The sequence below is a fragment of the Ostrinia nubilalis genome, chromosome 1, assembly GCF_963855985.1.
Source record: "Ostrinia nubilalis chromosome 1, ilOstNubi1.1, whole genome shotgun sequence".
NCBI classification, from domain to species: domain Eukaryota; kingdom Metazoa; phylum Arthropoda; class Insecta; order Lepidoptera; family Crambidae; genus Ostrinia; species Ostrinia nubilalis.
This window is the reverse complement of record NC_087088.1, coordinates 10,167,167-10,182,453: the sequence shown is the minus strand read 5'-3', so window position 1 is coordinate 10,182,453 and position 15,287 is coordinate 10,167,167. Positions and strand designations below refer to the sequence as shown.

At 35.5% G+C, this 15,287-nt stretch overlaps 1 protein-coding gene across 1 annotated transcript in view; it reads right to left on the bottom strand.

Annotated features, from left to right (window-relative positions):
* The window catches only part of LOC135081156 (band 4.1-like protein 4), a gene marked incomplete at its 3' end in the record, with an annotated part of 50,523 nt that extends 47,852 nt beyond the window's left edge, over positions 1 to 2,671 (bottom strand). The window contains exon 1 of the mRNA XM_063976199.1: positions 2,376 to 2,671. The remainder of the gene's footprint in view (positions 1 to 2,375) is intronic.
* Positions 2,672 to 15,287: the final 12,616 nt, after the last annotated feature.

Below are 15,287 nucleotides of genomic sequence, written 5' to 3'. Positions count from 1 at the left end.
GCAATATGGATTGGAGACGTTAATTGATTTAATTATTATCATTAACAAACGTACACTAATACATGCGAGTAATTATTATTAATTAGACAGATATAAATATGTAAGTAGCATATTGATGAATTGAAGGAAATCGATTTTCTTTTCCATGAATTGTATGAGACTAAAATCTTGTTGTAATTTTGGCAATCATTAAAAATATAGTATTAAGAATACTGAAGAAAAGTGCAAATTACATGAAAATAGTTTATTTAAGCTTAGAAAAAGCTGTCATTAAAATTTAGAGAGAACATCTGCTGTTAAATTATTGAGTTAGTATTGTTATCGTTATACCTATTAAAATATTAATTATATTGAAAGCATTGGCATAAAATTGAGTTTTAAATTAAAAAGGTACGTATAACATTGAATGAATGCTCAATGCTTCGAATTAAATAAAACAGCAATATAAAGGCTTTAAATACCTCCATGGCAGGGGACAAAAGATGTAGGAGCGTTTGAAGTGGGTGGCTCGGCGAGTGGACCCAGATTTGCAAATCTCTATCGACGACAAGAGGGCACTTGACCCTCCGTCCGTCGTATCGCTCCCAACTTTCTAATCACAATCCAGATCTGAGGTATGACTCAATTCACTGTTGACTCCGTGAGATATTCTAATTTGTGCCAAAAATATAATGAGCCAGAAAATTGGGTAGAAAGTTACCTCAAAGAATAAGTAATCCCCGAAAAGATTCCACAAAAAATGCTCGTTTTGAAGCGAAAGCTAATAAATGAGATCGGCCTCGTTATCACTGACAGTAGCAGATCGGGAGGAAGAAAGATGGCTGTCCCCAGGGACCGTCTTCCATCTGAAAGAAACTTATAGGATTCTTACGGGTATGCGTGTGGAGCATTGCTGAGACAATCTTTTTATACCTGTACGTACATATTCATAAAAGTATATTTTTATTAATATTTAGTGTTGCGGATAATAATAAGTGTTAAGATCATAAAGTTAATATTCCTCCTCCCGAAGGAGGAATATTAACTTTATGGTTAAGATAGGCTACCTTCTTTACTATTTGAGATGCACTACTCGTAGGTCGTCTATGAATTATTTTTGTATTGAAATTATTTATTCAACTAAAACAATAAACCGTGCGATATTTCAGAGACCCTTTGGGTCATACCATAAACTAGAAAACACTAAGCCATGTAGGGAGGGACACGCTTTCCTTTGCAATTCAACCTCAAGTATAAGTTGAATAGAGTTGTGTCGAGTTTTGTGTTATTTCGTAATACGGACCCGAGAAAATGATTGAAAAAAATCACCCTTCACCTGAAAAAAGTTTTCCTAATTCTAAAGACAATTTTAACCCTAAACCAATTGTAAAAAGGTACCTATATCAGTGACTTAAGTTCAAAAAGTTTAATTTCTCCAAAGTCAGTGCGTCTTCACAAATTTTAATTAGTAAATTGGTATGTTATTCTTATGTATCCTGTATTAATCAGTTTCATCATGATCTAACATATTTAACTAAATAAACATTTGTTATTAAAAAATAACAACTGCAGTTAACTTCCATAATGGTTAAATAAGTGTGTCCAATATTCTTGGTTTAATACAAAAAAGGCAACGTAACTTTACATACCGTGTAGCGCTTATACTTTACATTCACATCATGTAGAGTCGGCTACCATGACGGATAATGTTCATAACATTGGAGTTGTCGACAAGCTTGCCGCCCTCAAATCAGGTCGACCGTAACACCGTTACTGAGCATTAAGTCCAAAGCAGGTTTAAAACAATGCAAAGAACGATATTAGTTTATTGCCAAGGTGAGTAGAGTCGCGGTTGGATGCAAGGCGGCGCGCGCGCAGGCCGTTCAACCCGCGCGGCCTCGGCTGTGCTCGCTACAACGGACCCTAATAGTATTACTCATCAAACATATTAATGGACCGCCAGAAAACTTGGACAGGCCCTTCAGAAAAAACTTGACAGATGAATTTTAGATGAGGTGCTCTGTTAAAAAATTACATCCGTTTTTTAAAGCTCTATATTTCTTATTGGAATATATAAAATCAATTGTTAAGCAAATAAGGTTTAGTATTTTTATGGCTATTGAAAACCTTTTATTTTAGACCATACCACAGAATAAATACTAGCATTGACCATACCTAATTATAACCGAAGTCGATTTCATAACTGATTTTGACATAAATAAAGCAAGTTCAACTTGTCTGTAACTTGTTACATCTTTTATTTGGATGCTACTAAGATACAAGATAAAAATAAGTGGAAGCTGTCATCACGCTTCGCTTAACACATAAATTACATTCTACCCGTTATCAAAACAAATCAAGACAAACCACAGAAGAATTTACTGACAGGCACTTACATATAAACTGCAGGTGAGATCTCAGTAGCGTTTCACTGAAGAGAAATCCATGCGGGATTTGTGTACATCGTCAATTAACAAAATAATTCGCACTTAAGTCGTACTTGACAACATAACCAACCGGTATTTACTTAAACCACTTCACGTCACTAAGTTCACATTTTTTATCAGCAATAAATTGGGAATAAGTAGGTTTTTATATCAACACCGGACGCCGAAGACAACAAGTGTTATAAACAATGGGGTAGTTTCGCGAGCGCAACTTGCGTGCAGGGGCGGCGTGGCACCTGTCACCGCGGCGAACACGTCCTTACTGCCGGCGAGGCACAGCCGGCGGGCCGGCGGCAGCCGCCGGTCCCACGTCCACAACACCAGTTACCAGTAACAACTCACACACACACGGCTCTCGCTGTTACATCATATACAACGCCGCTACTCAACAAGCTCCAAAGTAAGCCCAGTACTCACTCGGCGATGAAAAGCAAAGCTTTCGTTAGAGCGACATTCAAAACGGTTCAAAGCATTCTGTGCTCTGCGTGAGAGAGAAAAAGCTCGCTTCGGCTGCGTTCACTGCCGCTTGATACAGAGGCGCCGTCTATTGGGGATCAAGAGAATTTATTCAACGCCCTCTGTTTGACTTTGTTTGAATTGAATTGTGTCCAGATAAACTACGGCACCTGTGCTACGAGCTACGAAATAGTGTAGCACAACTCTGAAAGATAGCGCTTCAAGCCTAAGAAAGAATTAATTCGTTCTACTTTGTTATTCTGCTAAACTTACTTTTGTAGGTATTTAACGACTCTATCATAAGAAAAATAATTTCAATTAACTTAATTATCACACAAATATAAACCTAACTTAACTAGAGTGTTAATTTAATCCTACCAACTATGTAGGTATTAATGTAGGTATAGTCACTAAATTACAATAATTTTATTACGAGTTGTTTTAATCTAGTTAAGGAAATTAAACTATGCAAATAGATGAGTCAACTTCTAATTTATTTAATATGACTTTATAGTATAACGTGTTTCATTCCCAAGTATGAGTCATGTAGAGCGTTGTAACGTCTCTGTAGGTATTTGTATTCAATCAGCACTCCCTGAAGCTCATCGCCTACCACAAACTGAGTCACTGGGAACCTTTATCATGGTAAGTGTTTACTCACGGTTATCATTCGTCCAAAGGTATTGTGAGGTCATCGTTTCATAACCATTCATCGGGAGAGCCAGTAAAATAATAAGGATCAAAGTGTTGTTGATGATGAAACTGAAATATATGTAACGGAAAGTCCATGGTTACTGAATAATTTGAAAATACAGAATAAACGGTATTTTGAAAGTGTTAACACGTTTAGGTGGGACATCGACAAAAAAATAAAACTCACACTGGAGCCTGGAAAGTACACTTTAAAAAAATATAAACTGCCTAACTGATAAAGAAAATCGCAACGAAACTTTCTCAATAAAATTGTTGGTATGCAATATCACTCTAATAAAAATCGACCTACATGTCGGTAAGTAGATATACTTAACTTTGCGTATCATTTCGCATAATTACCTTATCACGTTCCTCAGGCATAAGGAAAACGACTAAGAAAAGGAATTTCCGAAGGAAGCAATTAACGTTTAAAACACTGCAACTGGTGGATTGGAGCACCTTATTTCTATGCAAATATTTCGAACGTTTTCAAATTATCGACCATTTTTCTTATAAATGTAAGGCAAAATAACACCATCTGTGGCAACTTTGATTACCGCTTTCATTAATAAACATATTATGAGTACCTATTTATGTAACGTCCAAAGGTGTAACGTAAACGAAAGCTTAAGAACAATACGTTACACATCCTTTCTGGTCCAGAAACTGCGTCCGGCCTAGATGTGCGTGTTCGGACTAATAGTGAAAGTCAGCCATTGTAGTCGCATGGCTCTTAATAGGCTACGCAATGTGTGCTACAACACTAAAGTACGGTCATTTCGTAAAATTGACGAGACAATAAAGGCTAAAGATAAGGCTGAGCTGTGTAAGAGCAGTAGCATAACCTACACACACCAGCTGTACGTACATGTTTGTAGAATGTAGAGTTAACTGCAAAACGTGTTCCTTGTAAAATTGCACTTGTTTACCTGTAACAAAAATCAAACAAACCAGTGAATGTAATACTTCTTATTTATAAAATTCTGATTGTTTTATAAAAAGAGCTCCAGCTCGTGCAAATTCAATGTTTTGATACCAATCAATTTAACGTTTTTACGTTATTTCGGACAGGGCGTTGAAACTAATATAGACCACTCAGTCATGCTCAAATAAGTACGTTAGAGATACAAACTCCAGGAAGTAGTTAATTAATGTCTGTACCTATGTGCGTCACTTATTATATCTCTAATTGCTTTTGTCATGGATACTTAATGTAAGCGTGGTTAAAATCTGCCTAATTTTTGGTGTGACAGGCTTCTTTGTCGTTGATTAGTTACGAGTTAGGTGACACTTAAAATCCTCCTGTGGATATAGCGATAAGTGTGACATTTATTAAAAGATCCACATTGTAAGCAGCCTGAAAATAAAGTTGGAGGCAAAATCAAAAATGAGTTTCACATAAGTCGTCAAATCCACTGAAAAAGAGCCAAATCAGACTCAGGCACCCTGGTCTACCTGTATGATTATACCCACAAGAGTGAGTTTACATTAACAGTAGCTTAATGATTCAGCAATGAAAAGTGGTGATTTGTTTCATACCAACATATTTGTTGCCTCCAACCAAGGCTATGCGAATTCATTATTTTCTCGTATGAAAACATCTCATTGTACAAGAGTATTGAATTAATAAGTCTAGTGTTTATTATTTAACTATGGTGTTACAGTGGTTCTTACATTGTTTAGTTATACTCACGTTGTGTAACGGTATCCACATGCAACTGGAGAGGCTAATCAGCTGGAACCGAAGGCGTTCCCATGCTGAAACTGTATATTTGTTGTCGAGGCTGATTGACGATCGCTTCTCATATTAATTATCTATTCACTTCATTGTAGTTATGCACGTTCGAGATTGTAAGATAATCCGTCTGTAATATGATCTTATATCGCTATTTGAGGACAAACTTTTTGTTATGGATAACTTATATGCAACTGAGATTATTTCAGAGTGAAAGTCAAAGTAAGTACCTACCTAGGTATTTATTTTTCATGTGGTTTATACAAGGGGTTTCTGGTAAATATAGTCTCAACATGGAATCTACGTATTTAACTTAAGTGTAAATCAAATCTATAAATCAAAAGTATAACTTTATAGACTTTCATACTTGTTAAGAATATACCTGCATGATTCATAACTTTATTTTTTATTGATTGAGTACGTATGTCTACTTTCGCATCATAACATTGTCGACATGGTCGTAACTTTACATTAGATCATGAAAATAAATAGTTTATTTGTTAAAAGCAGACACGCGATGTCACTCGAAACGTTAATTTCACACGTTTTCGAAGTTCTTCACTTTGAGAATAGACTGTAAAAACTCTTTATAGTATCGGTGTTGCCCTCTTTCACACGGAACAGTTAGTATCCGCCGTACAGCACCTGTAATGGAAAACTCTTGTCATGTCGTACAATGCAAAATACTTATCCACTTACAGTTCAAAATGTAAAACGCAATAACAACTAACGAACCACATGACATCATTATTTCAAAAATAAATAATGAAGCTAATTCTTCAAGTTGTTTTAATTCTGTAAAAAAAACGTTGTTAGCTTTAGTCCGTTGGCTAACTGACACATAACTTATGATTGATGTGTGTTAGCAATACTAATAATGTCCTTATTACCACATTATGTGGTTGTAAAAGTATTATTGACGAAAATGATAATGTTACACCAAAATCTAATTGATTCAAAACTTCAAAGTAGCCGGTAATTTTTTGCTACTTTAAATAAGAATCTGTAACTACCGTCTAATAAGGCAAATAATATGTGGGTGTTCATTAATGTCAAATGGGCGATATTTGTATATTCTCAACAGGTGTAATATATTATTTATTTGTCTGCTCTAAATATAATTAAAAGTAACACAAAAAATCTTGACAAAACAACATTATATATACAACTAACGCAATCATATTTAAATGGTTATCTTCAACGCCCCAATTTAGTTTACGATTGGCAGTTTGTTTAAAACTAGTCGAGTTTAAAGTGCAGACAAAAAGATAATAAACAGTCGATAGGTATATTTGGCGCCTCAACCAACGCGACCCGGATCAAGAGCTATGATATCATTCATAGATCTGAGATTAAGTTTCAAAGCAACCGTGGGACTGCCTTTTCTTGCTTGGATTTACTGAAACGGCTATGCTTTTGTATGAAACTCGTTCACATAAAGCCGTTTTTGGCTAAGACGAATTCATTTGCATAGAAATTGCCGATTTTAATTAAATCGACAGCAATAAAATTACTTGTAGAGACTTTAATTAATATGATAAGACATTTTGTAAGTCAGAACTACCGCAACGGTACCGTTCGTAATGATTGCCCAAAAATTCTTATAACAAAGGTTTTGGAATATGATGTGACTGTTGCGAGCGTTGAACTCTTTTCAGTGCAGAATGACTTGCAAAGTTAAAAATAAATAAAATAAAAATAAAAAAGCCTTTTATTTCCTACAAATTAACTTTACAATGACTTTAGGTTTCTTAACTAAGTATATTTAGATACTACTAATTTTATTTAATTTAATAACTAAGTATTAATTAACCGTTGGTTTAGCTAGCATTAATTGGTTATGAATAGCTATTCAAATACCTGTCACAGTTTGTAGGAACCCCATTATTGGGTGAAGGCCTCCTCCAAAGATGCCCAGTTATCTCTGTCTTGTGCTATCTGTTTCCAGTTTGGGCCGGCTGTCTTTTTGATCTCGTCGTCCCAGCGTGTCAGTGGTCTTCCCCTGTTCCTTTTACCTGGAGGTCCTTTCCAGAAGGTCGCTTTTATGGTCCATCTCTGGTCTTTAAGCCTTGCGACATGACCCGCCCATTTCCACTTAAGTTTCTGTGCGTAATTTAACGCATTTGTTGCTTTGGTTATTGACCTTATTTTTGTGTGTCGTATTTTGTCTAATTTCTTTATTTTAAGCATGCTGCGCTCCAGTCCTCTTTGACAAGTGGTAATTAGGTTTTTTATTTTTGCAGTGAATTTCCACGTCTGGCAACCGTACGTCAAGCTTGGTAGAAGGCCGGTATTCATAACTTTCGTTTTGATGGTAATAGGGAAGTTACTTTTAAAAATTTCCTTTAGACTCCAATATTTGTTCCAAGTTTGTTGTATTCTTCTTTTTACTTCCATTTCGTTATTTTTCCGATCAAAACTAATTTGCTTCCCTAGATATATGTACGAATCTGTATATTCGAGTGGCACTCCATTTATTGTTAATATCCTTCTCTGTCTATTTGTCATTGCCATAGTCTTTGAGAGATTCATATTCAATCCCACCTTGGTACTTGTCAAATGTAGAGTTTCCATCATTTGCTGTAACTGAGTGCTCGATTCTGATAGCAACACTAGGTCGTCTGCGAATCTTAAGTGACTTAGGTATTCGCCATTTATATACAGGCCTGACTTACTCCAGTCTATCTTGGTGATGATAGCCTCCAAGATGGCTATGAATAATTTTGGAGATAGGGGGTCGCCCTGTCTCACGCCTCTTTCTATAGCAAAGCTTGGTCCGAGAGTTTCAAGCTTAATTCTGCCTTTATTATTTTTATATATGCTTTGGATGACTTTTATATATATGTCTTCCACACCCTGTTGTCTTAAGCTGTTCCATATACTTGAGTGTGTTACTGTATCAAAAGCCTTTTGATAGTCGATATATGCTATGTATAGCGGTCTTTGATGTTCTTGGTACTTTTCTATGATTAATTCTAGTGTGTGGATATGGTCAATTGTTGAGAATCCCTTCCTAAAACCTGCTTGCTCTATTGGTTGTTTTAATTCCAGTGTACTGCTGATTCTTTTATTTATAATGGTAGAGAAGAGTTTGTAGAGGCTCGGTAGCAAGCTTATTGGTCTGTAGTTGCCAATATCTTTCGGGTCACCCTTTTTGTAGATAAGTATGATGTCTGATTCAGACCATTGTGTGGGTGTTTCAGAGGTTTGTAGTATTAAGTTAAATAGTTCTACTAATGGTCTGGCTAATATTTTGTGTGCTAGTCTCAATACTTCATTTGTGATGTTGTCCGATCCAGGGCTTTTCCCTAATTTCAAGCTTCTTATTGCTTCTATGACTTCCGATTCATCCACTGGTTTTACATACCTTTCGTTTTTATTTTCATTCATGTTTGAGATGTTGCTATTTTGAGACCTGTCACTGTCACTGTACAGTTTTCTATAGAAGTCTGATGCCGCATTTATAATGTCAGTGCGCTTGCACAAAGTTCTATCTTGTGTTTTAAGTCCTTCTATCCAAGTCTTGCTCGTTCTAAGTTCCTTAAATGCCTTCTTTGTGCTTCCTGTGTGTTGTAAATGACTTTCTATAGTGTCTTCTCTATATTTAGCGTAATCCTTTTTTATGTATTTGTTTGTTATTTTGTAAAGAGCAGAAAGGAGGAGGAGGGCGCCACTTGTGCCACGGTTAAGATCAGCTGCGTAAATTTTTGTGTTTTAAAAATAGATTAAGTGTTTTTTGGAAAGTGTGAACGTCTCAACGTATATAGAACTAAGTGCAGAAAAACATTTAATGAAGACAACTAATCAAAGTGCAAAATAACAATAAAAACAAGAATGAACTTATGGACAAAATTTCGTGTGTGTTCAGTGTTATTATGAACCTCTTTGAAGTGAGATCGAAATCAATAAGTGCAGAAACGTCTATTGTATGTTCTGAAGTGCATTGATACCCATTACAAACGGAAAAATTGGAACTCAGAATATTATAACCTCAAAATATATGAGTTGCAAAAATACTCGAAACGACAGATCGATAATTGACGGGGTGAATCAGCAGAGGGCGCCACGCGCACCGAGAACAGCACACCGAGCCACCGCCAGAGGGTTCTACTAGTACCAAAACAAAGAAATAAATCGAGAATCATGGAAGAAATTATGATTGCACTTAAAAATATACAAAAAGAACTTGATGAACAAAAATCTGAGATTCGTAAAAGTGCAGATAAGGTAACAGAACGGGTTACACAGAATATTAACAAAATATTGGAAGAAAAATTTTTGAAGCTGCAAGACCAACATGATAAACTGAAGGAGAAGGTAGAAAATCAAGAGAAAAGAATATACTTTTTAGAAAAACAGGCAAGACAACGAAATGTTGTATTTTTTGGTATTGAAGAAAAAGAATCATCATACGATAACCTTCAAAACAATACTGTCAGCTTTATAAAAAAATACTTTAACACTGACATAGAACTCAGAGATATTCAAGAGGTAAGACGAGTTGGGAAAAAAGGAGACAGACCTCGTCCTATAATTGTGATCTTTTCAACTCTTGGAATAAAAATTAATATTATGAAGAATAAAGGGCTACTAAAAGACACACAATACTATTTGAAAGAAGACTTGCAAAGTTAGTTAAATGAAATTAAGTTGGCATTTTATGGAAGACAGGTATCAGCGGCGTCATGATTGCGAATGAATTACGAGTTTAATTTGCTTTTTAGTAAAAGAAATTATTTTTCTCGATCGAAGTTATCAATAACAGCGCTTATGATAAATTCTCCGAAATTAAACTTTGGTTTCACGAAGATTTCTGTTACCGTCGCGGCGTCGTTGATTTAAAATATGACTTATAAATTGGAAACTTATACCTAATGTAGCCAGTTTCATAGAAAGTAGGTACGTATAAGGTACATCCTACGCTCCCACTCAGGTTAGGCATTGTATCCTATTCCCTATGCTTATAGTATAGAGGTAATTTTGTCTAAAGGTCACACAACAATGTGCAGCCTTGAGCCGCGCCTCGTCTGTCTACGGTACAGTACACATCATGACTGGTTGTACCTTACGACTTCGTGAGTAGTTACAATGCTTACACACACATAAAGCTGACACAAACATATCAAGAACTGCACCAAGAATTTTTCACAATTGACACGGCGGAACATTGACCTTTCTTCAATTAGGCGTCAAATTAAGTACACGCATTGTTTCACAGCAAGTAATTAAGCATTTTTCTTTTGGTTTGTCTCGTTTTTTCGCAAGGATGAACTCGACTGCTTTTTCAAAGACAATGACATTGAAGAAGGCCATTGGAGGGCGACAGCATTAGCCATTTTTGAGAGCGCTAAAAATATACAAAGTTTAGCAACTTTGATGAGAGAAGACGCTATTTACTTACTTATTTTGTATGTTTGATTTGATATTTGTCATCTTAATTGTTTCAATAGATTTTCAAACTAGGACACTTCAAGATAAACTTGTAGCAGCTTATGTAGTAGTTATAGTTGCGATTTTGTAACAAAAGTGCATGGCCTGATGACTGACTGATAATAAAATTGACCATTCATCTAAAGTTCCCAAAAATATTCTACACTTAAAACTGATTACACAGTTTCGTTACTTGTACAATCTCTGTAATTATTAGGTAAATACGAGTATTTCTCGAGACATTTATAAATGACTCCATTATAAAGGTGAACGAAATTAAGATTTTTCCCATCGCAATATATTTGCAGAAATGCCACGAAATTATAAGTTCAGTAGTTTATGTCATGGACAGCATGGTGTACCAATGTTTAAATACCAATTCGATTAACTGCAACAACATTTTTTAAATATAATCTAGTCATTACAACAATTTTAATGATGTCACAATAATAGTATTTAAGATCTACCTTAGTTTAAAGAAAATGAACATAACGTAACTTACTCTTTTAAAAATAACTTTCTTTTCCATAGGAAAATGATCCCTATAACAGAAGACACAAAAATGTAACATAGGTAGGTAATTCTTAAATCGAATGATTCATAAATAGTTTGTTCATAACTCAACTTAATTTAATATGTAAACTTGATGAAAAAAAAAAACAACTGACAAATATAATGTATTTTAACTGACTTTCTTACACTGCTTCATCGCTCTACTGAATTACTTATTCAGGATGTAGCTTTTGGAAATTCACAAGAGCGTAGCCGCAACCAGAGCTTTGACGAACTATGTCTGATTTATTACTAATTATGTAAAAAATAATAATGAGCGCATGTTAAAGGGCGTGCCAATTCGTAGAACTTTTACCGGGAGATGTTTACTCGATGGCCTTTGTCCAGTCTCCATCTCAGCGGGACGACTGTGGGTGTTCGAGTGTTCTTATGAGTCGACACCATACTTTTCATGTCTTCAATGTTTGCAGAAAGCTCGAGTAACATAAAGAACTCTTTGAAGTAACACTTTGTGCGTGTCATTATAGTGTTAATGCCGTTCTAAAAATATAGCCAGACAACGCACACTTGGAACTCTTTTGGATTTAGTTCTCATGATACCTCAAGCAAGTTCTATTTTTTCTTAAGAATGGAAGAGAAAGCGAAATATTCTCTACAATTACTTTGTTACAAAAATGAAGGTTTTTTGTGCGATCATTTTCGAAATTACCTATTACCTATTGACATTCGTGCTCTTCAGCACAAAATACAAAAGTGTAATACATATGTAAATTTTTTGATGCAGTTAAAATCTTTTTTCTACCGACAACACACAAGCAGGCAATTAATTGTGTTTTGTTTATAAGGCACGTGGCCTAAAGTATACAATCAGAAACTATGCACATTGGGGCGCATATGCCTGTTCACGAACACCGGCTCCGAGCAACGCACCCGCCCGGAACCAAAACAACCGACTGTGAATTAAAACAAAGCAGGGGTCTACGCTATAGAATGTCGCTCAGAACGTTGCCCCGATAGGTGTAAGAAATACCGCTATTGAATGCTAACGCGTATTGTAAACTACCTTCAAGCCGTTGGCTGATGCTGGGCAAGTATGTACTTAGATAACTTATCTTAACATACGAGTATGTATAGTTTAAATGACTCTTGTACGAAAAACGTAATGTATGTTACCAACTAACAACCATGTTATTATTACTAAAGTTAACAAAATTAATAGACTTAGCTTTGTAAGTGCAGAAATATCAAGAACTTAGGTATAAAAGTTTACACGTATTTTGGAAAATAACTAAATAAGCATAGTCAGAAGTTGTTAGCGAAAATTTTACTAGGCATATTTTGCTTTTAATTTTCCTATATTTATCGGGTTTAAATGCGTAAAACGGTTAAAAGGCCCAAAGAAAACAAATTGTTATGAACGCCCACACGGGCCGATCGTGGCACGAAACCACAACATAATACAGGGTGATAAAATCTAATCGTCACGACTTCGTTACGCTTATACGGCAATACTGTCTCTTATATAATTATGTATGTGTAACACATGACACAATTTCCCAGCCTTTCATTTTCTTAATCTAAATAAATCTCAAGATTAGAAATGATCATATTAAAATGTATTTTATAACAGACGGATGTAATGAGCTTTTTAGGCTTTAAAGGCATTAATGAAAAAGTAAAAAGCTCTTTATATAAAAGCCCTTTCTATAAAATACAACGTCCACATTGTTAACCACCGCGTTAATAATACAATTAAAGCACTAATTACTTAGGTAATAATTTTCTGCAAAAATTTTCTGCTTCGCTTCAAACAATTATTATTAAACTTAACCTAAATGTAGAGCTGTACCAAATGAATAAATAAAAAATTATTGGTGCAGAAAGCGTTTTAAACTACAGTTTTCATTAGAATGTATAAGAATATACCTAATAAGGAAGCGGTCTGTATAGAAGCTTACTAGCCGCCATTGGAATTCTACGCATGACGCGTGCGCGCGTGCGCAGCCCTCCAGACATGCCCGGGCGCAGGAAACACGCGCCGCTAGCCGAGCCAGCCCCAAGCTCACCTTTGCTTGACAAATATTACGATCCAATAATATTTTTACCAACTTAGCGACAATTCCTGCTAACCTAAAACACTTTTCCTGAAGCTTTTACCTTTTAGGTTTCAGTCTCTTCAATATTTGAAAATGCGCTGACAAATTTTATCTTTAAGTGACCATTTACGCAGTTACGGCCGCGTGAATTTCAAAATTTCGCATGAAGATACTAATTCAGGAAGCCTATTTTACTCAGGTAATGTAGCTCTCTACTGGTAAAAGATTTTTAAAATCGGTTCAGTAGTTCCAAACAGTACTTCCTACAAACAAACTAACCTACAGTTCGTAACTTTACCTATTTTATTACCTACTAAATATTAGTTTAGATTCAACTCGTACTTAAACAGTACTAAATAATGTTTTATTTATTAAAGTAATTATTGTATGAAAATAAAAATTATTAATTCATTACTAACAAGATGGTTTATAAGTTCTTAGAAATGGCAGTAGACTATAAGGTCAAGCCAGCCTTGCACACTCCGCATCAAAGTGCGGGCGTGGGTGAGCTCTCCCACTCTCCAAAGACCTTCGTTTGAGATATTTAAATCACAAAACAATAAATCAAAACACGCAATTTCAGCGCTAACACAACAAATCCAAGACAATTCAAGAGTCAGTTTCTGGAAAGCAGGCCCCTGAGACTAACTAGCTCATTACTTTTTATGATATACAACTTGAATTAGTTAAAAAAGTAATAAGACCAGTTCATGAAAAATGTATCTTCTCAAGTGAATATTACATCTAGTTTAGCTACACATATTTACTCAGGCGTGTCTATTATCTAATAACTAATTTATGTAAAAAAAATTGATTGTATGAGGAGGCAATTTCTTGCAGAGATTTCATATTAACTTTTACAAAAATCGTAATTCGTCTGCAACTATTATTACCTATTGGTCTTACTGAAGCACGTTATGTAAGCATTGATTTACAAATTGCACTAATGAAAAGGCAAATGGCCGTTACGGCATGCAAGCGAGGAATCTGTTAAAAATGATGCGCCCTATTACTGCTATTACTACTCGTTTAGGGTTACCATCTATGAAAGTTACACCCTGTCAAAAATATTCGTATTCCAGAAAAACATGCTGTTTCAGTCACAACTATAAGTTACGTGTACTCTTTAGTCAAGCGTATCAATGAAAATCAAGTGTGTACTTTTCAGCAAGGCAAAAAGGCCGTCAACGTACGTTGAGTCCAGACAATTTTGGATGAATGGTAACCCTATACTGGACAACGAGCCCTCTCATTGAGTTCGTTAGCGACGAGAGGCTGTTAACTGGGGACGCCACAACTGATGATTATAAACGTGAGATAGATATTAGTTTACACAAGCCCTGCCCGGCCATGCTAATTGAAGAGATGACAGAGTGGAAAGTATTTGGAATCGGTATGTGTGAGAACACTTATGAAGCCACGAGACGCTCAGTACGAGTACGTGCCATACACAACTATTGCTATGAACAATTTCATAATTATAATAATTTTAGAGATTTCTTCAAGTTGATGACGGCGGCGCCAGAGGCGACACGTTGCCCGTAATTCAAACGGGTAATTGAAGATGTAACAACACATTGGACTTTACTATCGAGATTCAAAGACATTTTAAGAATATTCTCAAAGCTCTATAAACAGACATTTCATTTTGCGGAGAGTGTGAAATAGAAATTTTACTGATTTAAAACTTTCTCTCGTGATTAAAAATGAAATAACATAACACCAAAATTGATAACACAATCAATACACATAAAAAGGTCTGTGACAAAAGCATTTAACAAAAGGAGCAGAACAATATTAGAAACCACTACACATTGACACTGAAGTGGTGAGAATTTAAAGCAGGTTTTTTGTAAGCGGCAGTTTAAAATCATTCATTCTTCACGCTTCAATGGTTTGTATTGGGAGAAGGACCCCGGGGAGACGTTGCGCAGGTAC